Consider the following 23,150-nt stretch of genomic DNA (forward strand, 5'->3'; position numbering starts at 1 on the left):
AGAATCGACCATCCCGCCGGGAGTGACAGGTGTGGCTGGGGTATTCCAGGGAGACCGATGTTGTAAATACAATACAAACTCCCAGAAATTATAGGCGTCCAACTGCTCCATTTCAATTTGTGGAACCGGGTCATCCAGCCCGGTGTTGAAAGTGTCCTTTAGGGCCGCATCATTATATCCCATCCCCTCAGCTAGAGACCAGAACATTTGTGCCATGGCACCTACCTCATTGCCCTCTTGGCGGAGGGTGGTTAATTTGAAATATTTTGCCCTCCGCTCCACCATACTGGCTGGGGAACAGGAATGAAGTCCCACACCACTGGATCTCGACATTGATGGAGTCCTTCTGTTACGATCGACGACCCAGTGAAATGCAGGAGACGAGAGATCCAATCGCAGTGTGGGTTTATTTGGGTAATCCAAATCAGAATCCAACAAGCAAGGGTCAGAACCAAAGATCAATCCAAACAAACAAACAGGGAATGGAACAGGAAACTCGGAAGACAAGGAAACTCAGAAGGCGAGGAAACTGGGTGACGGAATGAAAGGACTCCACGCCAGACAAACAGAAAAGTACTGGTAAATAAAGGGAGGATAATGACTAACAAGTGAAGACACCTGAGTGCAATTAACAGGAGTGCAATTACTGTGATGAAGGGACAAGGCTTTGTGGGAATTGTAGTGCCTACGGTGAGGTGCCTATGGGAAAGTGAGACCACTAGTGGAGACTCAGGGAAACAGAGACCAGACAGCGTGACATTTTGTTTTATATACATTAACCAAATAACATTTTATTTGAATACATACATACATACAGGTACATATATATATATATATATATGTTGCTGCTTAAGTTTTTATAATAGCAATTTGCATATACTCCAGAATGTTATGAAGAGTGATCAGATGAATTGCATAGCCCTTCTTTGCCATGAAAATTAACTTAATCCCAAAAAAACCTTTCCACTGCCTTTCATTGCTGTCATTAAAGGACCTGCTGAGATCATTTCAGTAATCGTCTTGTTAACTCAGGTGAGAATGTTGACGAGCACAAGGCTGGAGATCATTATGTCAGGATGATTGGGTTAGAATGGCAGACTTGAAATGTTAAAAGGAGGGTGATGCTTGAAATCATTGTTCTTCCATTGTTAACCATGGTGACCTGCAAAGAAACGCGTGCAGCCATCATTGCATTGCATAAAAATGGCTTCACAGGCAAGGATATTGTGGCTACTAAGATTGCACCTAAATCAACAATTTATAGGATCATCAAGAACTTCAAGGAAAGAGGTTCAATTCTTGTAAAGAAGGCTTCAGGGCGTCCAAGAAAGTCCAGCAAGCGCCAGGATCGTCTCCTAAAGAGGATTCAGCTGCGGGATCAGAGTGCCACCAGTGCAGAGCTTGCTCAGGAATGGCAGCAGGCAGGTGTGAGTGCATCGGCACGCATAGTGAGGCGAAGACTTTTGGAAGATGGCCTGGTGTCAAGAAGGGCAGCAAAGAAGCCACTTCTCTCCAAAAAAAACATCAGGGACAGATTGATCTTCTGCAGAAAGCATAGTGAATGGACTGCTGAGGACTGGGGCAAAGTCATATTCTCTGATGAAGCCCCTTTCCGATTGTTTGGGGCATCTGGAAAAAGGCTTGTCCGGAGAAGAAAAGGTGAGCGCTACCATCAGTCCTGTGTCATGCCAACAGTAAAGCATCCTGACACCATTCATGTGTGGGGTTGCTTCTCATCCAAGGGAGTGGGCTCACTTACAATTCTGCCCAAAAACACAGCCATGAATAAAGAATGGTACCAAAACATCCTCCAACAGCAACTTCTTCCAACAATCCAACAACAGTTTGGTGAAGAAAACTGCTCCGGGTGTGTGCTCACAGTGTGTGTGTGTGTTCACTGCTCTGTGTGTGTGCATTTCGGATGGGTTAAATGCAGAGCACAAATTCTGAGTATGGGTCACCATACTTGGCTGAATGTCACTTCACTTTCACTTTCAAGAACAATGCATTTTCCAGCACGATGGAGCACCGTGCCATAAGGCAAAAGTGATAACTAAGTGGCTCGGGGACCAGAATGTTGAAATTTTGGGTCCATGGCCTTGAAACTCCCCAGATCTTAATCCCATTGAGAACTTGTGGTCAATTCTCAAGAGGCGGGTGGACAAACAAAAACCCACTAATTCTGACAAACTCCAAGAAGTGATTATGAAAGAATGGGTTGCTATCAGTCAGGATTTGGCCCAGAAGTTGATTGAGAGCATGTTCAGTCGAATTGCAGAGGTTCTGAAAAAGAAGGGCCAACACTGCAAATACTGACTCTTTGCATAAATGTCATGTAATTGTCGATAAAAGCCTTTGAAACGTATGAAGTGCTTGTAATTATATTTCAGTACATCACAGAAACAACTGAAACAAAGATCTAAAAGCAGTTTAGCAGCAAACTTTTTGAAAACTAATATTTATGTAATTCTCAAAACTTTTGGCAACGACTGTATATATATATAAATATATGTCTGCTTTTCTTGTACTTCTCCGAAGACATATTGTTTTGATGCAATATTGACATTATCTTGCATGTATATTTTGTACAATGTCAGAAATCCATAGTAAAAACGTATTATAAAAGTCGACCAATACCTGAACTTATATATTAAGATGTGTCAAAAGAAAAGGACTGGAGGAAAGAAAATGTTCAAACAAGGCTGTATTTGCTCTGTTTGACTCAGACAAAGATGTGTGGTTTGGAGGCAGTGTAGAGGACAGATCCCATACAAGAAAGAAGACACTGTTGACTCACAGCTGTTTCAAAACACCTGCTTCACTTCTAGGGGTGTTACATTATGCCTAAACTTCAGCCCAATACAGTGATGTTATATGAAGACTGACATTTGTTTCAACCACTGCTCTGATCTGCATTCCGACAAGACCAATCATTTCATATTCATGTCCAATTATTAGACGTTAGTATTTAAACTACTTAAAAAGTTAGTATTTTAGTGCTATTTTGTTATATCATATCTTATAATGTACATCGTGAGTATTAACATTACTTGGACCTTTTATTTTATATTTCCATCCATTTTGTGTCGATGCTTAGAATACAAATTTATTTATACAAAAACTTTTGAAAATTGATTATTTGATGCATTCTGAATTCTTACTTTTTAAAATGGAAACATATGTCTGAAAACATACAGTATTAGGTAATAATTCTTTATTGTGATACTGAAATATGATCTGTTTTTTTTTTAAAGTTGCTGTGAATAAACTCAATTTAATGTGCGCTCCAGTATTTGAAATACATAAATATGCCAAGTAAAGTGCCCTTAATAGACCTGTGATTGCAGCAGTATTGTTTCCTACTGATTAGGAGAAAAACATACCCCAAGGACCTCCTAGCCCACTGCCATTTAATCAGCATTAGCTTCCTTTAACTTGCTGTTTAATCTGCTTTCAGTCCAGGTACTTTAAATAAATCAATAGGAATACATGATTGTCTAATGATTTTCGGAGACCATCCCTTCGACCACTGCTGCATGATTTAGAATGACTAATTCCACATTTTAACATTGATCCCACCCCATGGAGGACATGCATCCTTGCTGAAGAGAGTCCTATAGGGGGATGGGTAAGGGATGGCCAAGATGTAATAAAGGAATAATTGTACAGTCAATCAAAAAGCTTGAAAATGAAAGATTTTTGTGTCAAATATATTCATTTTTATTCATCATTATCTTATTTCATCAACTATTCACATAATAGTTCCAATAGTTACAACTGCAAAAACCTGCCTTTACCTGTAGTGATTCAATGCTTCCAGCACTGGAAACATCAATTAAAGACTTCACATACGTGTGTCCAATTCCAAGCCTATTCCTGTTAAAGCAAACAGCAGTGTGTCTCTTGTTGATGGACACCATAATCAGAGGGGAAGCTGATTAATTACAGAGTCAGCCACAGGGGCTTCACTTCCCATAGGAGCCTCATTAGCTTTCTGCTGCCCTTTTAGACCTGCCAGGCTATAGAGCTTGGGAAACTACCTCACTGCGCATTGCATTCTGGGTAGTCACAGCAATTTTTTAGGATATGCTAGTCAGCTATCAGGATATTAGTACACAGCGATAATAAACCGTTACAACAATGGACTGAATGAAGATCAAATACAAGATTTCATACAGAGAAAAGCTCAAGGAAACAAAGTTGCAAAGTATGCAATAATGTGTCTGCCTTTCGGTGTCATCCGCCTCCAGCTATTTTTAGCTGTACAAAACAGCTCCTTTTGCTGCTTGATATCGCTGACTGATGTTTCTTACTATATTATTTTAATCTATTATCTTAATTATACACACACTGGGTCAGTTTTACCATTTATTTAATTGCATTTTCAGAATAAATTAGTTTATTGTCTTGACGATGCCGATAATATGATACTAGACTAGAGAACATACTTTGAAACTGTAACTAACAAAAAAAATAACTAACATAATACCTTTCATGGTGTAGCCTATTATTTTTTTATTTTTATTTTATTTTTTTATTTCTTGAATACTACAGCTGTTTTAATTACACATGTTATCATGTAGTTATCAGAACAGATTTTTATATCTGAACCAAAAAACTTAATATTACATTATGTAAATAGCCTATTAGCCTAATAGCCTTAACTAAAAATAAGACAGACATTGGATAATCATTTTTTATCTGTTCCTTTAAATGAACCGTCCGAAAAGACCGATTTCACTCGTGGGAGAAAGTGTGTTTGATATTGATTTTGCTCGAAAATACTCTTATTGAACATTGTGAGTTTTGTAGTTAAGTAGCATCGCTTATTTTGTTTCACTCACGAGTTCGTATGTTTATATAATGGAGGTGAATAGGAAGATGGAGGTGAACAGAATCAGGACACCGGAAGAACTCTGACGATAGTGAGGTAAGCGTCAGTTTCCATGATCAGATTAACTAGCTCATCCCGAGATTCATGTTTGATATACATTAATTGCATTTTTACGGTCAGTTTGGTATTTCTGGGTTGTCTGCAAGTGGTTTGACACCTGTGTTTATCCTTTGCTCGTAAGCATTCTATACTATAGTGTGTATTCTATCTCGTGTGCTGACCTTCTGCCCGATAAATGAGCTTGCTTTGTTCATGAAGACCTCCCTCTATGAGGTGATACTGGGAATATTAATGGGGATTCTCTGGGCATTTGTTGCTTTCTTTGTAAAGAAGGATTCGGCTAGGGATTTGCCCTCAGGTGACGTAATATTAAATGTTGAATATAAAAATGTTTACAAGAAACATTTATTTTATGTATATACACACACACATTTATATTATTTTCAACACATGCGCACACACATGTATAATGTTGAAAAGATTTTGTGTATATTTTGTTTCCATCATTTTCATACAAATATAAATTAATTTCATATAAGCAAGTATTATATATTATATATTATATAAGTATTATATTATATATATTATATATATATATATATATTATAAACTATATATATATTTTAACTAGATTTTTTTTTCAACAGTTTGGACATAGTACATCACCACAGCTATTAATTCACCTTATTTTTAAACATGGAAATATGCCATTTTCTCTAATGTGCAGGACTTCTGGTTTGCAACATCAAGCAACATACCAAGCTGTTTTGTATACAGCTAAAAATAACTGGAAGCAGATGAAACCAAACATGTCTTGTACATTGAAGTTACAAATGGCTGTGTCCACTCTTACGTTAAAAATAAGGTGAATAATCACCTTTACATTACAAAAATGTAAATACATATTCAGTCACAATCAACAGAATGTTGTCAAAACACAATATTACAGTTGTTAAACAGTCCTGCTCATTCACCACATTTTAACATAGTCCCTGAATTTGTTTATATTTATTTATTTCTTTGCATGCATGCATTTTAGTTGGTGCAGTATAGTCACTGTTCAGGCTAAGTGCATCTTCCATTGCCTAACAGTGCAGCAGATCTCTGTGTAATCCCTCTCTTTGCATTTCCTAAGTTGCTAAAGACCAAACTAGTCAAAAGTCACTTCCTCTGACCAGGCCCCATCAGCTCAAGCATGCTTCTCTCTTTTCAACAGCACACCACAGCGCTTCTGCTGTTTACCAAGAGAGTAAACAAAGTAAGTCAGTGATGTCAGATTATGGAAAAGAATTGGGGTCGAATTCACAGCAGCTGTCCTTATGCACAAAGCAGCCCAATGTGGCCAGCTTCCAGAGGTTTTTTTTCTCTCCTCATTGAATCAGTGACAATTTGTTTTCAGACGTGTTAGTGGGTTTCTGCCACTGTTTATATATTTAAAACCATGAACTTCAGGTTGGACGTAATGCTTTAGCAGCTTTTGACAGGGACAGGCTGAGATCTCCCAAACAGCTTTGAATCTTAAGTTAGAAGGAAACATCTTTAGCTCTTCAGCCATTGGTTTTTAATCAAAATTACCTTGTAATTGGGGTGTTTAATGAGATTTGTTGTTTGAATAAAATCAACCCCCATTCCCGTTCTTAACAGGATTAAGTGGAATGAAAAGCAGCTTGGGAAAAGGGTTCATTCTAAAGTCCAGGCATGAGATATGGATGAAAATGCTATTAAAAAAAATGCTAAATGCTAAAAGAATAGCAAAGCATTTCAATGTATTCTTGTCTTGTTATAGGCAGGCTAAGAGCATCTAAATCCCTACCATTTACCAAATTAAACTAATTTAAAGTGCTTCCAAAAGGCACATCTGTAGGCTGACGTGGGTCCAAGCCTCTGAGAGTGGGCTTTCGCTAGGCATTCTACGTCCCATTGATCCTTGAATAGTCATGCCTGTCAGGCAGCCATATCAACCATTATCATTCTAATTTTACTGCCTTTCTTGGTCCCTAATCTAATTTGCAATGATGCCTGAGCATTTCGCAAGGCCACAGCACTTTCTTCAGAATTTCAACAAGGGCATTAAAGCCCCTCAATTTACATTAATGAAGTGCACATTTAATTAAGGTGGAAAAAGGGGGAATGGAGGGTTCTTGAAGATGAGCAGTGACTTGTGGATGCTCGGGTGTACAGGGTGGAAGATTCTCTCACCACTAGAAGGGTATCCTGCTATTGGGTGTCTGCTTGCTGAGCCCCTTATAAGTTTTCTGGCAAACAACGATTGTTGTCAGATCACTGGTGTTAAATTTTTCAAATTCAGAAAATTGTTGTTTAATATCATTAACAAGCATTGGATGTTAGCTATAACTTCTATTCTATTACTTTTAGTAAATGTATTTCTATTACTTAAATGTTTTCTGAAGGTAACCTGTTACTTTTAAAATTTGCATCAGCATAATAATAATACGTTATATTACTCTGATGTCATTTTCAACAGAATTCACAGCAGCTTTTTAATAACATCACAAAAACCTAGATTTACACGGCATTAAAATACATGCACGTTATGAATGAACTTAAATGTAGTTATACTTCAGTCACATGACTGGAAATTCTCTCATTTTTGCCATAGATCACTAACCATACTTATTGCTTTTTTCAAATAATTTTTCTATTTATGTAATGGATTTACTGGGATTTTTGCTTGACAGGTACTACTGAAAACCTATCTTCTTCATAACAGAGTCACAAGGGTCTACGCAGCGCACGTCACACATGAGTGACGCAACAAAACAAGAATGCTTCCATTATAGTCTAGAAAGCTGTCTACATTTCAAATGGTGTAACATCTAGGGAAGTAGCTGTTGTATGCAAACATGCCGCAGCAAAATATGCCATTCTGAAGTGAATAATTTAGGGAATTGCTGAAGGAAGCATGCATCAACATTTCTGTATAATACTTTGTACATTGTACAACATAATGCATGAATTACTTTTTGTTCATAATCAGTGCAATAAGAAAACAAAATCAGGTTAAAGATTAATCTTTGATTCCAAAGAAAAGTATTTTTTTCTGTCTCCTCACTCATTCTCTTTCTTCGGCACAGATATGTCTGAACCGGGTCTCTTCTCTTTTCACTGGCTCTGTGTCAGGAGGTTTTGCAGGAATAGGGGAGGCTGGCCAACAGTGGTGACCCAGGCCTCTCAGAAAGGGGAAGGCCAGACTCAGTTTGGGTGGCACAGATAAAACATGTTTTCAGACAGAGTTTCGGTCTCTGTTGAGGAACAGCGAGAGGGGGCGGAGTGGGTCCCAGTGAAACAATCTAGCTATTTTAATGTAAAAAGGCAAAGTTATAAATTCATCTATTTGCTCTCTCCTGACCCTGCCTTTCACTCAATCCCCTGCTGGGATGGCTGAGTCAGACACAATGCATTAGCCTGTCACAATATTGAGAAAAATTGAAACTAGGAAGAAAGACCACCAGATGCTTTATTGTCTTTGCAGTTTCCACATAATTAGCTGGGAAGAAAAGTCACTGGTCTGGTTGCAGTGCTCTGAATGAACTTGAGGACAGCTACACAGCCCTGCTGTATGATCCATTCTGCCCGGCCCCAGCGACAGAGCGGCTTTCCCGTCCCTTCCTCTCCTCCTCCTGTTTCTGCAGGGCTCTCCCTCCCCTCAACACGGCAGCGCAAAGTTTAACTGTGCATGACAGATGGCCGTGAAATTGGTTAACACACAGCACACCAGGCTTTCTTAAGACAATTCAGCTGCCCCACACTGACAAGCAGTGTAGTTGAACAGATTAGGAGAATCAATCCATTAACACCTCATGGCATTAAATTGGGCTCGCTTCTCTAAAAATGCTCCTCAGGCAGTTTGTAAAAGTGCGTCATTTGTCATTATTTAAAATCCAATGTGAGGTACAATCAAAGAGGCATTAGACTGGCATGATGAGGCATAAGTGCCTTTTGATATGCCATAGAAAAGTCACTTCATTTTCTGTGTTTGCAGAATATAGTCAAAATCTGAAATGGAACTGGTTAATAGTTAATTATTCATAATTCCATTAAATGATCAGTTATGGGTGACTTAGCTTAGTGGTTAAAAATCTGAGGTTGTCAATTTAAATTTAGCATTTCTTTGTGTATGACAAAAATAATTAATTTTTTTTATAATGTTCCCATTAATGTGCTGCATTGTTAAACATTTAGGACATTTTATGAACAGTATGAATATCCATTTTCATACTGTACATTATAATGTTATAATAATTATAATTAATATAATTATAATTATAATAATTATAATTTAAGCAAAATAGTGTACAATTTTATTATCAGTTGTTGGTCCCTTGCAATTCATTTGAATTTAGACCCTTGTTTCGCTTATAAGCTTCACCACCCTTTGGTTTCTCACAAAAGCACAGAGCTGGGAGGCAAAGGAAGTGAAGAGAAAAAGGCCACCTTCAGTCTATGTGTGCATTAATCGTAAAGATCCATTAAATCTATTTCACCAGCTTTCCTTGGTACCCCATGCATAAGAACCCAGCCTAAATTCCCCCCATAGTGACTCAGTGAAAGGGAGCAGGGATGAATAGCACACTTTATTGGAGCATGCCATGAGTGGTCAAACAGCAGTGGCGGGCCCATTCTTCACCCCTTCAGCCCATTATTAAAAAGGGCTTTATGGAGGCTTGTAAAAGTGTTCTCTCCTCAGGGGGCCTGCATAATAAAAATCGAAGTCAAATTAAAGCTCCGCGAAGCAAAGAAATGTGGGTGGGCTTCCTCCAAGAAGCTGTGGTGATGTCCTATTCCCACCACTTGTGGCACGACCCCAGTCAGGCCACTTTTATGTAGCTGACAGCTTCATGAAGGACAAGAACACAGACTCGTACATGGCATGAAATTGGCTACAATAGCTGAGTGAACGGATGAACAATTCCCAAGCAGGATGTGATCACAGAATAACTGAGCGGCAGCGAAAAAACGTATGTCATCTTTACCTGGAAGGGATGGGTTTAGGACTCTCCTACAAGGCTGTACGAAAGAGAGAGGCAGAGGGCGAATGCTGAATGAGTTGGTGGCCAGAGGAGGAGCCAATCTGTCGGAGGGGTAGGGGGTGAAGTTTTTAAACGGTGCAAATGCCTGGTTTTGAGGCAAAGTCAATGAATAAATCAGGGCTCGGTAACAGTAATGGCATAATGGGTTGTGGAGGTTTTGAATATGTTTAAAAGCCTTTTCACAGGAGAATGTAGGACTGGTCCTTTGCAGCTGTAACACTTTACAGACAATGACCACTCAACAGATGGGAGTCATGGGGGAAAAAGAGCTCAGTGTTTAAGCTAAGGAGAATTCCGCCCCCAAATCCCCTCAACCATCCCACCGATTTGGCTGTCTGCACCCGCAGGTGTCCCGTGGCACAATAAAAATGAGCCAGTTGGTTTAGTTAAGTTTTGTTTCTAGTGGTGGCATTTTTTTATTTATATATAACAATAAAATAGGGCTGTGCAATTTATAAGTACCAAATCAGTTTTGCATCAATACCAGTTGATATTGAATATTTTATTGTGCATGGCTATGTTTGTGTATTTTTTTATTTTCATATAGTTTCATATTTTTATATTATACTTTTATTAGTTCACCTTTACTTTCATGTACACATTTTATAATTTAATAGCCTGGTTAAAAAATATTTAGCAGATTTCAAAATGAATATTATTAATATATTATTATAATATTGTTTTTATATTATTTATCATTTAATTTACAGAAATGTTGATATCATTTACCTGTTTAATGGCCATAGCATGAAAATAATTAATTATTTTGATGATAATTATATGTTAACATAACTGACATTATCATCCAGAATTTTTATATCTTTTTGGGAGTGCATCCCAAAAAGACCTTAATACTAATTTGAGGTCAAATGAATTTTTATTTTATTCAAATGATTTAATTTTATTGGGAAACATAGTTGTCTATTAGTTAAAACTGCTGTTAAATATTCTGTCACATCAACTGGGTGTAAATCACAAACATGTGTGGTACTTTAAGTGATTTGCAATAGACAGATATTTTTTGTAGAGTTGAACCTGTTCACTTCTTGCCTATTGAGATTCCTCAAGTGCTTTTCTGGCTTGTGAGACAGTAGGACTCTGTGCAGACCGTTCATTCAGAAATGACTTTTTCATCTGTGTAATCTCTTACCGAGGAAATATCCTCCAGATATGCATAAAACGAGTGAAATCTGTGGTGTTGATGCCACGTAAAAACTGATCTCAGGTGTTGAGATTTAGAGAGGCTTATTTTGCAGTAATTTAGTTATTGCTTTTTCTGAGTTAGATTTAATTTCTCACAAGTGTTTCCTCACTCCTCCTGAATCCATATTTGATTTAAATACCATTTGCCTCCAGAATATTAATGTGAACTGGCATATTACTGTTTATTTTCAGATTCCAAATCAAAAGCCTTATGTTTTACGCTTTTATAACTGAGGACCTTATAATTTGCAGTCTAATAATCATAACTAATGGATTAAGAACTTCAAGTGCAATTCATGCATCCTACTTGAGTGCATTCCTGCTCTCTTTCTAAATTGATGAACCTAATCTATCAAGCCGCTATTCCACTAGAATTAATTATAGACGCAGATCTAGGTCTATAGATCTGTAATTTCTTCATAAAAATGGTAAATGACATTTACCGCCAGTTAAAACTAGTCTGTCTCCCTCCGTTATGAAATGTGAGATCTTCAACTGTTGTTAAACAATATTCATATTTTTTCATGCTCATCAAGGGCAGGTGAAATTTTGTCTCTGTCTCAAAGCTTAAAAAATAGAAATTTAACAGAAAAACAGCTTTCGGAAAAACAAGTTAGCATAAGAAAACCATGCTAGCATAAATTCAGCCAACTATTAAGGTAAAAAAAAAAATTCATTTTGGGGGGGGGGGGGGTGTCGTGTTTTACACGTTATATATATATATATTTAAACATTATTTATTTATTATTGTTTAAAACAATGGTTTGATGTTTGTTACTGATTATATTACTGTTGGGTTTCATTCATAGTTGTTTAACTTTTAGCTTTAAGCATGTATTTCCATTGTGTTTGTTGTTGTTGTTGTTGTTTTTAGCAAATACCTAAAATTTTAATTAATTAATATTATAAGTCATTAATTAACATCATAGAGTATGTAATTCTAGCAATATGACTTTAGGTCTTCTGTCTACTGAGATCTGCTAAATTTGCATTTATAAGGCTGTGGAGGACGTTCAAGTCCACTTTGCATTTAGCTAGGTGGCTTTCTGCTTTAATCACACAGATATAGGTAATGATATTTTCCTCCCCAATCAAATAAGGGAGCCACTGCCCAAGGTTGAAATTAGAGTCCTTGTTCTTAGAGGACAAATTTAGTTCACTCTTTCTAGTGTGTGATTTGTCTTTGGTCTGAATTTATTTTTTAACCAAATTAGTATGTATGCTTGGATGAGATGAGAGCTGTTTTTATTTTTTGTTTTTCATTTTTTCGAATCCCATTAAAAGCAACTTCATTATGGCAAAACTCTCTGTAATTATATGCAAAATGGTTGACAGCGTTACAGGTTTGGTTATTATATGCATGGCTTTTTGATTGCAGTGGTAAATTGGATTAAGAGATCCGGGGTCCTAAACAATGCATGGAAGTAATTGGCTTAAGCACATGCAACTCTACCACATGGTTTTCATACTGGGCAAGGAGAATTGAAAGACAATTAAACCCTGTCATGTGAAGAGAACACTTTAAGTGGAACACGTATGATATCTCAGATGCCATGATGTGTAGTCATATTTAAATAATATTGAGGCCCATATTGCATGCACAGATGTAACTTTTTATATTCATTGGTATTTGTAATATTACATTGGATGGCTAGTCATGTACCCGAGGGGGCACCAAACATATTTCCACAGAAAAACACACCTTTTAAAGACTTAAATTCTTTTTTTTTTTTTTAAATGTAACATTCAATATGAAACTATTTTTTACTTTTTATAAACCAAGAAAAAAAATCTAAATTGTAAATGAACTTGACAGATTTTGATTAAACCAGCATGTTTTATTGTATTTTATTTAGGTAAATTAAAGGCAAACACTAAAAACCACTCATTTTAATTACAATGAAAAATCTTTTATTTTTTTTGCTTCATACTGCTTCATTGGTGAAAATCAAATTTTCCAACATACTTTATTCTTATTGACGAAAAGGCAACAAAAAGGACAGTGTTTCCCTAAACTTTATACCAAACCTGAGCTATTAGAAACAGCTCTTCTTTTAAAACCCTGTCCCCTGCCCTCCTCCAATTTGCCTAAGATATAGTTATTATCCAATCTCCATACACTTGATTAAAGAGCAGGCCTGCATGACTGTCACTCTACTCGATGTGACATCTCCCTTCCGGGCCACCGTCTGACTCGCGGGCCCTCTCCCGTGCACCGTCCAGATCATGTGACGGGGATTATTAATGGCCACCGTCTCTCTGCCACTTGACACAGTGCTCCAGCTGTCACTGGGCTCACGGGCCGCATGATTCTGCCGCTGGTGCGGTGCCAGTCTTGGGTCTGACCCATCCGTCACTGTCAGCGGCAGTTGGGTGATGAATGGACCGGGGAGGCACGGCAAGAGGATCCATACTCACCCACGTCTCGCTTGATCCTCTCTAAAATGTCCTCATGCCAGCTGAGGCCTGCATGGCCTTGCTCTTCCTAACCCAATCCTGATTACTTAAACCAGCTGGTTGACTTTCACAGAGTTTGGTTTATCCTCTCTGCACTTTAATTGCCACTTCTCTGCCATGAGTTTTTTTCTTTACCCTTGATATAATGTCATTTCTTTCATGCTGTGTTATATTCTGTTCAGTTTTTATGAATAATGTGCCTTTTCAGTGAGAAACCTGAAACCACAGGCTCCAAAAGTGCCCTGAATTTAACCACTTTATTTTTTCCATCCATATTTACTTTACTTTCATGAAGGACCCCTACTATTGTAATTGTATTATTAATTTAACTCGGTTATAAGGAGCTAACTGCTCGCTCAGTGACAGCTTTCGTTGCTAAAATGCAATTCATTTCTGAGATGAAATCTAATTAGAGGCAAATGCTTAGAAGAGAAATCCTTTCTGGTGATAATCTTATTTGCCAGCATTAACATCCCAGCTGTGGCTAATGTTTGCCCATTATGACAAAATGTTTGTACTTGCTTTTGTAGTAATAGGAAGTGCACACACACTGCTTTCAAGCGTTTGATTGCATCACCTACTAGTCATTCACCCTCAAACATCTGGAAATCCTTTGCGGTTCCAGGCTTGAGACAGGTTTGAATACCAGAGTATCTTATTCACCCAAAACTGAAAATGACCCCATGTTTTACTCGCCCTCAAGCAATCCTAGGTGTTTATGACTTTCTTCTTTCAGACAAATACAATCAGACTTATCTTCTCTACCAAGCTTTATAATGGCAGTGAATAGTGGTCGAGATTTTGAAGCAAAATAACAACACTGCAAAACTGTGACTGAATCTAGAGCTTGAATCTATAACGCGCGGTCCATGCAGCTGGTTATTTTGGGGAATCGAAACATACAACGTAGTCTGATTCTTAAATAAATTACCCCAAAGTTAGTTCTTTGTAGCGAATCAGAAGTATACAGTACATCGCAACCAGTCTTGTCAGATTCTTGAAAGACTGACTCTGAGTTGGTCCTTTTTAGCGAATCAGAAGTCTACAGCACAACCAATGTAGTCTGATTCCAGATCAAGTGATTCTAATGAGTCAGTTATTTTCTTAAATCTAACAAATATATTGCAAACAGTGTTGTCTGATTTCCCAATGAATGACTCTGAGTTTGATTACTGATTCAATGATTTGAATGAGTAGGTTCTTTTTGGTAAATCAGAAACATATAGTGCATCCACTGATCTCTGAGACCATTTTACTGAAAGGTTGGTTCTTTATTAGGGATTCAATAGAATGTTACACAAATATTGTTGTCCATTCCTTTTTTTATGTTATATTATTAGTCTCTGGTTTTTCTATTTTTATTTTTATAGCTATTAATGAATCACAGGTTCACACATTACATGGTTTTCACTTGGAAAATCTCATGAACATGATGTACACACTTTACACACAAATCTCAGTCTTGGAAAAGCATCTGTGGCACATGTGTACAGTATCCATGTGGTTAGCTCAGTGACACAGATACGCTTTTCACACTCTAGTAACAGCTTTTAAATGGAAGTCATCCATAAGAAACCAGGGGCCACTGGGGAGGGCCAGCAGAGGGCTCTGATTAATTCAAATGTGTCCGGTGTGGCGGCGCAGATTGGAAAGTTCCCCACGGTGCCGAAGGGGGCCGGGCCAATGTGGTCAGCCGGAACGGCCGGCACAGCCTTACCAGGACCCCCCGTTTCCTCTCCATCACTGTCAATAAGGCAAACTGTGGCCCCTTACGTCATTTAATTTACTATTTCAGTGATTACATACCTCATTGCCTTGCCATTGTTTCGCTGAATGATTTAATTAAGTTTGGATTAATCATGTCAGGTGATATTTAATGTTTCAGGAGAGTGTGGAGAGTGAGAGGCCCGAGATGGAGAAAATCACTCTATGACACTTCACTGAACAGGAGGTCGCGAGAAGATTAATACGCTGTATGGACAGGGGTTAAAAAATAAATTTCACTCATGTTCTGGCTCTTTGGTTTTCTCTGCTCTCTTCATTTTTCCCTATCTTGTGCCATTGGCCTCCCCACCCCATTCTTTACCTTTTGTTGATTAGTTCTTGCAGGATGTGAAGCGATGGTACGTGGAGGTCAGATGAATTATGACGGCAGCCTTTCAAAGGTGACCCAAAGCACTGATCTTGTGATCTACATGTGAAGCTTTTCTCTCTGATCAGCCTCCTGATGTCTGTCTGCTGCTGCTTCTGTCTTGATGTATGTTTACATCACACGGGACGGGTCAGATGATGTGAAATTATTCCTGCATTTGACATGTAAAAGTATAGAAAATGTGTTAAGATGACCATGGAAAAGCTGCTCTGTCATGGCATCAAATCCACATGATGTATACACAACTGAACTGAACAACTAGATGTTAATGCATCTTGTTAATATCCTAATTCCTTCACAACTATGCTCCTCTGAGTCTCATCTTCAAAGCAGCGAGATGCCAACCATCACCTATGGTTTATTAAATTATGCAATTGCAGTTCTTGGAGAACCAAAACCAAAGATGGTTAAGAGCACTCACTTCTGATTTTAAAGTGTGTTGCCAGACTGATTTCTTTAAAGTTGCATCTCTCTCATAACCCTCTTGCACAATCGCTTGTCAATGTGGCCGTCTGTTGCGGTGACTGTTTTTTTTTTTTTTTTCAGTTCTGTCTCTTTAGTTTCATTTTTCTACTGTGAAACAACAGCTCATGAAACCTTGTGAAACAACTGACTAGTGCAAAACCAAGTCAATGCTTATGTGTGACCTGTGCTTAAAAAGTCTGCTGGTGTGCGTACGGTAAGTGCATACTATTCTGGTGACGAAATTAGCAACTCGAACTGTGTATCTTCTCCTAATGTGGCTATCCACCTTATTCCTGGGGGCGCTGCTGTAGAAATGATTATGGGTGAAACTTCCGGTTAGATAGCGGAAGCAGAAGTAAGCTAGTTAGTCCCAGTGGCTGTGCTGCGTGAAGTAAGTCTTTCTAGAGTAAAAAAATAACTGCAATTTGAGAAATAACGTTACTGTTTTATTTTATTTTTATTATTTTGTGTTTATTAAAACAGCTTTTTTCTTTCTTTTTTTTTATCCATGCAGTTAAAGCTAGTGGGGTCTACAACAACATTTGATCTCACTGAACAAAACACTAAAACAGTAAGTAATTTTTCTAAATATATTCCTTTGCGCCTGGTTTCACAGACAGGGCTTATGGTTAAGCCAGAATTAGGTCACAGTTAAATTAAGACATTTAATTATCTTTTAAAATAAGGTGCCTTAGAAAAAAAAAAAACATTACTGGTGTGCATCTTGAGACAAAACAATAGCACAGATATATTTATTTCAGTGCAAGTGTCTGACTAATATTATGTTTTTTTTTTTAGCACCGTCTAAATACATAAAACATACAAATGTATATAACACGTTTTGCTGTGATATCCAATGCATTCTTCCACTGGCATTAAATTACACTGATGTTTACAAAAATCCAGTTCAGATGCCTGTGCAATACAAGCTGATGTTGATAAACACAGCACCTGTTACCACAGATTGAGGGCAAGCCTATCCAGCGCAGAACAATGGGAGGAGAAGGACAATCAAGGCCAGAGGTAAATTAAAAGGTTTGCAATGATCCTTTGATGAGACCACATGGCATTGCTAAATGGAGAAGTATCTCTCTTATCAGGGCCTAAAACAGCCTCTTCATGAGGCAGAGCGGCCCCAAACACAAGCCGCATGTCAGACAATGGCTCTTGAGGTGTTGCTGAGGGAATTCCCAGACTCGTGCCACATATGTCCCCAGCTGCGTTGCCCTCTCATCAAGAAAATCATCTTTGGTGTGCAACTCATTGTGGCTTTACAAGGGAAAGCTTTGAATGTAACTATTTGTCCAGGGTTCTGATATCATTAACATTGTAATAGGGCATCTGTCAGTGTTATACCCTGATGCTCTATTTAAACTTGAGCCTTGTGCTTTTCTATCTACGTGTGATTCAGTCCATTAATTAACCTGCGGTCTCGGTCACCCTCCACAATTCCCTTTACGCGTCATGACACGCGGCACGTGTGACACTCACGCCACTCATTAACTCCCAATTTAACCGTTACAATTTTCATCCTCCCTTGTTTACCACAAACAGGCGTAAACATGATTCAGTGAAAGCATCATTGTGCTAATATTTATCAAAAGAGTCTAATGAGCCATGCAAATTATGTGTGTAATTTGCGGAACAGCAGCTACCTATCATTTTTACGAGGATTTTGATTTAAAACATTTCTATAGAGATACAATTTCCTGTTATAGATGTATTATCAGAACAGCTGCATTTGTAAATATTAGAGTAGGAGCACGGTATATAAACAAACCGTCTCAGTATACATGTTTGGTCGGAATTGTTGTTGACAGGGTTTCATGCATTTGACATTTGTTGTACAGTGTTGAAATATGTTTTTTTCAGTTGATTGTATGTCCATATAAATAATAGGTGAGGCCAGAATGATCATTAAATCATTACTAGGGTCCAAAATGTTCATTAAATCATTCCTAGGGTCTTTGTTTGCATCCAGATGAACACACTTCTATGGGCCATCTGTTACTTGGGTCCAATCTATTTTCTCCTCAGACTGCTGAAACTGCTGAACCATGCATGGCTTGGCCCAATCTCCTCATCACAATAGAGTCATTACAGATTTAATGTTCTCCAGACCATGCTGCACTGTTAATAGTTTACTAAACGTACAGTTATGATTGCTGCAAGATGTGCCGAATTGTCATCGGGGTAAATAGATTTAAAAAAACAATTCAGTATAGCTGTAATGAAAAGGATCGTTTCATAAAACTGATGAGCTGATTTTTAATGTAAGTTATTATTAAATTGTAAATGTTCTACTGGACAAATAATGTGTTTTATGTGTTTTTTTTTAAATTGTATTGGTATTAAAAAGCATTAATATTATGCATTAATATGTTGATTTTCTACTATGTTCATGTTGGAGGTATAATACGCCTTGTGCTTGGGTTCTGCAACTTCAAGATTTTTTTTTTTTAATCTAATGATGATATTTCTATAAATGTCCACTTTTTATTTGGCATTGGCAGATTTTGTGGCTTTACAAGGGAAAGCTTTGAATGTAATTATTTGTGATATTTCTATAAATGTCAACTTTTTATTTGGCATTGGCAGATTTTGTGACGTTTAGAATAAAACAAATTTTTGGATGAATTATCTCTAAGCTGGTGGTAAAATTTTTTTTTGAGTTGTTCACTTCTTGTTAAAAGAATGAATTAGAAGTAAAGACTTCTTTATTATTATTATTATTATTTTAGATTTATAGATTAGTTCCAGGCAGAGGTGGGTAGAGTACCCAAAAACTGTACTCAAGTAAAAGTAAAAGTACTTCTAGAAATATTTACTCAAGTAAAAGTAAAAGTACTAGTTCAATTCAATTCAATTCAAGTTTATTTGTATAGCGCTTTTAACAATACAAATCATTACAAAGCAACTTTACAGAAAATTATGTTTCTACAATATTTAGTAGTAGCTAGTAGTTTGTGCACGTTTGACAGGATTTTAGAAAAATAAAAATAATAATAATAATACAAGACGTAGTAGGCTAGATGATGAACTATCAATATTATTAATTAATAGTAATTATAGGATGCAGTCACACATGTAGCAATAATTGTTAGTTCTGTTTGTTGATTCAAGGTTAGGATCATCTGGGGTCCTCTGAGGGTCAGCATAATCTCTTCTCAGGTGTTCTGGATCCAGACTGGAGCTTGTGTAAATCCTACATCCCGTGGCAAAACATAGAAACAAAATAGAGACATCATTAGCATAGCTGCTGATCCAACAAAGTAAAATTAGTTTAACCCAAGCTAAAGAATAAAAATGCAGATGCAACTACACTCACAATTTAAGAGATACATTATTCGAATGCTTGGCGAAAGAGATGCGTTTTTAATCTAGATTTAAACAGAGAGAGTGTGTCTGAACCCCGAACATTATCAGGAAGGCTATTCCAGAGTTTGGGAGCCAAATGTGAAAAAGCTCTACCTCCTTTAGTGGACTTTGCTATCCTAGGAACTACCAAAAGTCCAGCGTTTTGTGACCTTAGGGTGCGTGATGGGTTGTAGCGTGGTAGAAGGCTAGTTAGGTACGCAGGAGCTAAACCATTTAGGGCCTTATAGGTAAGTAATGATAATTTGTAACAGATACGGATAGTCTTGAATAGTTACTTGAGTAAGAGTAAAAGAGTATCGGATAAAAAATCTACTCAAGTAGTTAGTTACTAGTTACTTTGGGTCATATATACTGAGCCTATTTTTATTTAGATATATAGATAAAATGTATGTAATGTATGTGTGCGTGTATAAATGTATATATTTCATCAGCCTTTACTCCAATTTATGTAATTTATTATAAAACCCTGTCTGTTTACTTAAGTAACAGATATAGGTGTCATGCCATAACATATTTTTAATACGACTGACTTTATATTAAATGTGAATTTAACATTGAAAGTTAATGTGATATAAATATTGCTACTAATCTTTCATTGTTCAGAAAGAGAGCAAATAACATTTACATTATTAAATAATTTTCACTGACAGTCTAGATTTCAATCACTCTCAGAAACTCCCATTAAAATCACTGAAACTGTTAACACTGTGAAATCAATATCTTAATTAAAGATTCGTACACACATCTGCACTTAGTTGTTCCTGCGAGAGAATTCGCAAGAAAGAGGTATTCAGTCAGTGAGCGAGTGAAGGAAGCACCGGCATTTTAGCGATGACTCATCTGAACGCCTCTGATTGGCCAATGCTTTAATAAGCTCAAAAGAATCATGTGTGATTTGTTATAATGCGCAGCGCTGTATAAACGCATCTATCTCTGGCTAAGCGCCAGCAAGCAATCACAGATCTGAATTTAGCAGCTGATAATATGACTCGCTGCACGTACTTGCACCAGTGTGATTGTATTAAAATTAATAAAATCTTAATCGGCTATTTTTTGTCTTTTGGAAGCTGCATTCAACTTGACTCCCCTCTGTTATAAGCCACACACGTACAACAAACTAATGTCACAGTGGTATCGTGTACTGTAATCGAATGTAGCCCAAGTTATTACCTGTTAAACTGTAGACAGCACACGCGGTGTTCACCTAATAAGGATCTCCATCGCTAGCAAATAATAACCTTTGCAGATTTCAATTCAGTGCAGTTCCAGCCACGTTTTCAACGCTCTTTCTGTTCTTAAACGTTACAACTCCGAGTGAACCACTTCAGACGCTCAGCGCGTGCGGCAGGGAACTGAACGACTCATTCAAACTGATTCATGAACCAATTCACTCGTTTACCAATTGGTTTGATCAAGCCTTTGAACAGAATTGACTCAAAAGAATGAATCATTCGTGAATGGGCATCGCTCATTGCCCAGAGAAAAGTAGACGGCGCGTTTGGAATAAACTGAAGCATTATAACATTTATTGCATTAAGATAAAGTAACGAGAGGAGCGTCGCCCACAGTAACGAAGTAAAAGTACAGATTTTTCCCCAAAAATTCACTCAAGTAAGAGTATAAAGTACCCATCTTTAAATATACTCCGAAAAGTATTCGTTACCCCAAAAAATTACTCAAGTAAATGTAACGAAGTAAATGTAACTCGTTACTACCCACCTCTGGTTCCAGGTGTAGAAATGTGCATGTTTGCACATATTTAGTCATGAGAGAAATAACAATAATAATAAATTAATTAATAAAAAGACAAAATATGGACTGTTTTTTTCCAATTATCGTCTTTATTATTATTATCATTATTAGAAAAAAATTACATAATAATTTCTATTCATTAAAGTTTTAGAGATATCTGTATTTGAAGGACACAAAAGGCACCTGAGTGTCATGTGGGCTCTGTCATTTTTCTTCCTTCCCAGAAAAAACATTTGTAGCTGTATTTAACAAACAGTTTCTGGTGTCAGTGGGATTAAAGACATATAAAAAGAATAATATAATAATAATAAAACCAGAGGAGAGATTTCAGTGAGACAGGCAAGCTAAAGGTCAAAAAAGTTATCCTTTTTTTTTTTTCATTGCACCCCAAATAGAGAGACTGGAAGCAAATTTCAATAAAAACAAAATTCCTTCCTGAGTTTAATCTCAGAATAATGATTATGCACCTGTGTGTGAATAATGTGGAATGCATTTCGGGATTCATTTAGACCAGGACAGGCGGCAGTTCTCCACGGCTCCAAAACTGCAGAAAACAGAGCGTTTACACAACATAGCTTGAGAGATTAGAATATATGTGTGCATTTATATTGCCTTCTTTGGTGTCTCCTAAATTATTCATATCATTCAGATCAATTCAGTCAAAATGTGTTCTGTGAAGGAGGTCGTGCATCTAACAGGGGCTTTTCCTCCAGCCTTCATTTCACTGTAATACAGCTCTCTCAGATCAGCGGCAGATGTACGCCAGAGCTGTTTCTAAATGATCTGTGGTTGTGTTGACATCGTCATGTGGATCTACTGCATACGACTTTGTTTTGCAAACATGAGAGGTGACGGTTGTTGAGTAGAGAATGACCCTAAGAGGTTTCGGTAATGTTTGATAGACCTGATTGAGAGCAGTTGGGTAGAGGACTTATTTGCAAAAAGATGATGTGAATCATTTAAATGGAGTGTAATGTGAGGTGACGGCAATTCGAACCTGTGAGTTAGATCTATGCAACGGGATAATAAACAAAGTTTAATGGTTCAACATAGTATACTACATAGTATACTCAATGAGTATTATACATGGAAGTATTAAAAAAAAAAAACTATTTTATACTATACATGTGTTTTACTTTAAAATGGTTAGATTTTGTGGGTCATTAATTATCTCTGACTGAATATTCTCTCTCTCTATGTGGTGGAATTGATTAAGACTTTAAAAGCAAAGATAGTGCACATAAATCCCAGGCAGTGTGCCATCGTTCCTAATCTTCATTGCCACATAAATATAGCTGTTGACGTTCCCCGGTAGATCAAGATGTTTCTGTAGGGGAATAAACTCTGTTACTGACACCTTGATTTTTACCATGTGAGCAAATAACTGGGAACTATGAATTTCTGATGAGGAAATAGATTAGATCATTATCGTGTTAACGGGTGGGAGGCAAATGTGTTTTCTGACTTGCCGGTTCAGGTTCCCATTCGCGTCATTCACGTCATCCAGCCCTGTGCCCCGGAGCTTAATAGATCTCTGTGAATCTACTCCTGGTGTCAGAGTGGGCTTCTGTCAGCTCTTTTCGTCCTCTTTGCCCCCGCTGAATTGATCTCCCTAGGGACTGAGTCGCCCCCCTCCCTGCTGGACAAGTGTCCTGCAGATCTCCTGCAACGTCTGTAGTCTTCATTACTCCTGACCCCAGTTTGGGCATCAGTCACTTAGTAAAACAAGCCCAGAATTGGTCCTGACTGTGCTCCTTGCGCTCTGTGTGTGATGTGTTTCTGATCCAATTATCTGGCC

The 23,150-nt window shown here is 37.5% G+C and overlaps 1 long non-coding RNA gene across 1 annotated transcript; it reads left to right on the top strand.

Moving 5' to 3' along the window:
• The first annotated feature begins 6,027 nt into the window (after positions 1 to 6,027).
• Positions 6,028 to 8,609, top strand: LOC132130543 (uncharacterized). Its single transcript, XR_009428730.1, has 3 exons — positions 6,028 to 6,152; positions 7,594 to 7,650; positions 8,388 to 8,609. It is a non-coding gene; the product is annotated as an uncharacterized LOC132130543 (long non-coding RNA).
• The last annotated feature ends 14,541 nt before the right edge of the window (positions 8,610 to 23,150 follow it).

This window comes from Carassius carassius, chromosome 47 (assembly GCF_963082965.1).
Source record: "Carassius carassius chromosome 47, fCarCar2.1, whole genome shotgun sequence".
Classification (NCBI taxonomy): domain Eukaryota; kingdom Metazoa; phylum Chordata; class Actinopteri; order Cypriniformes; family Cyprinidae; genus Carassius; species Carassius carassius.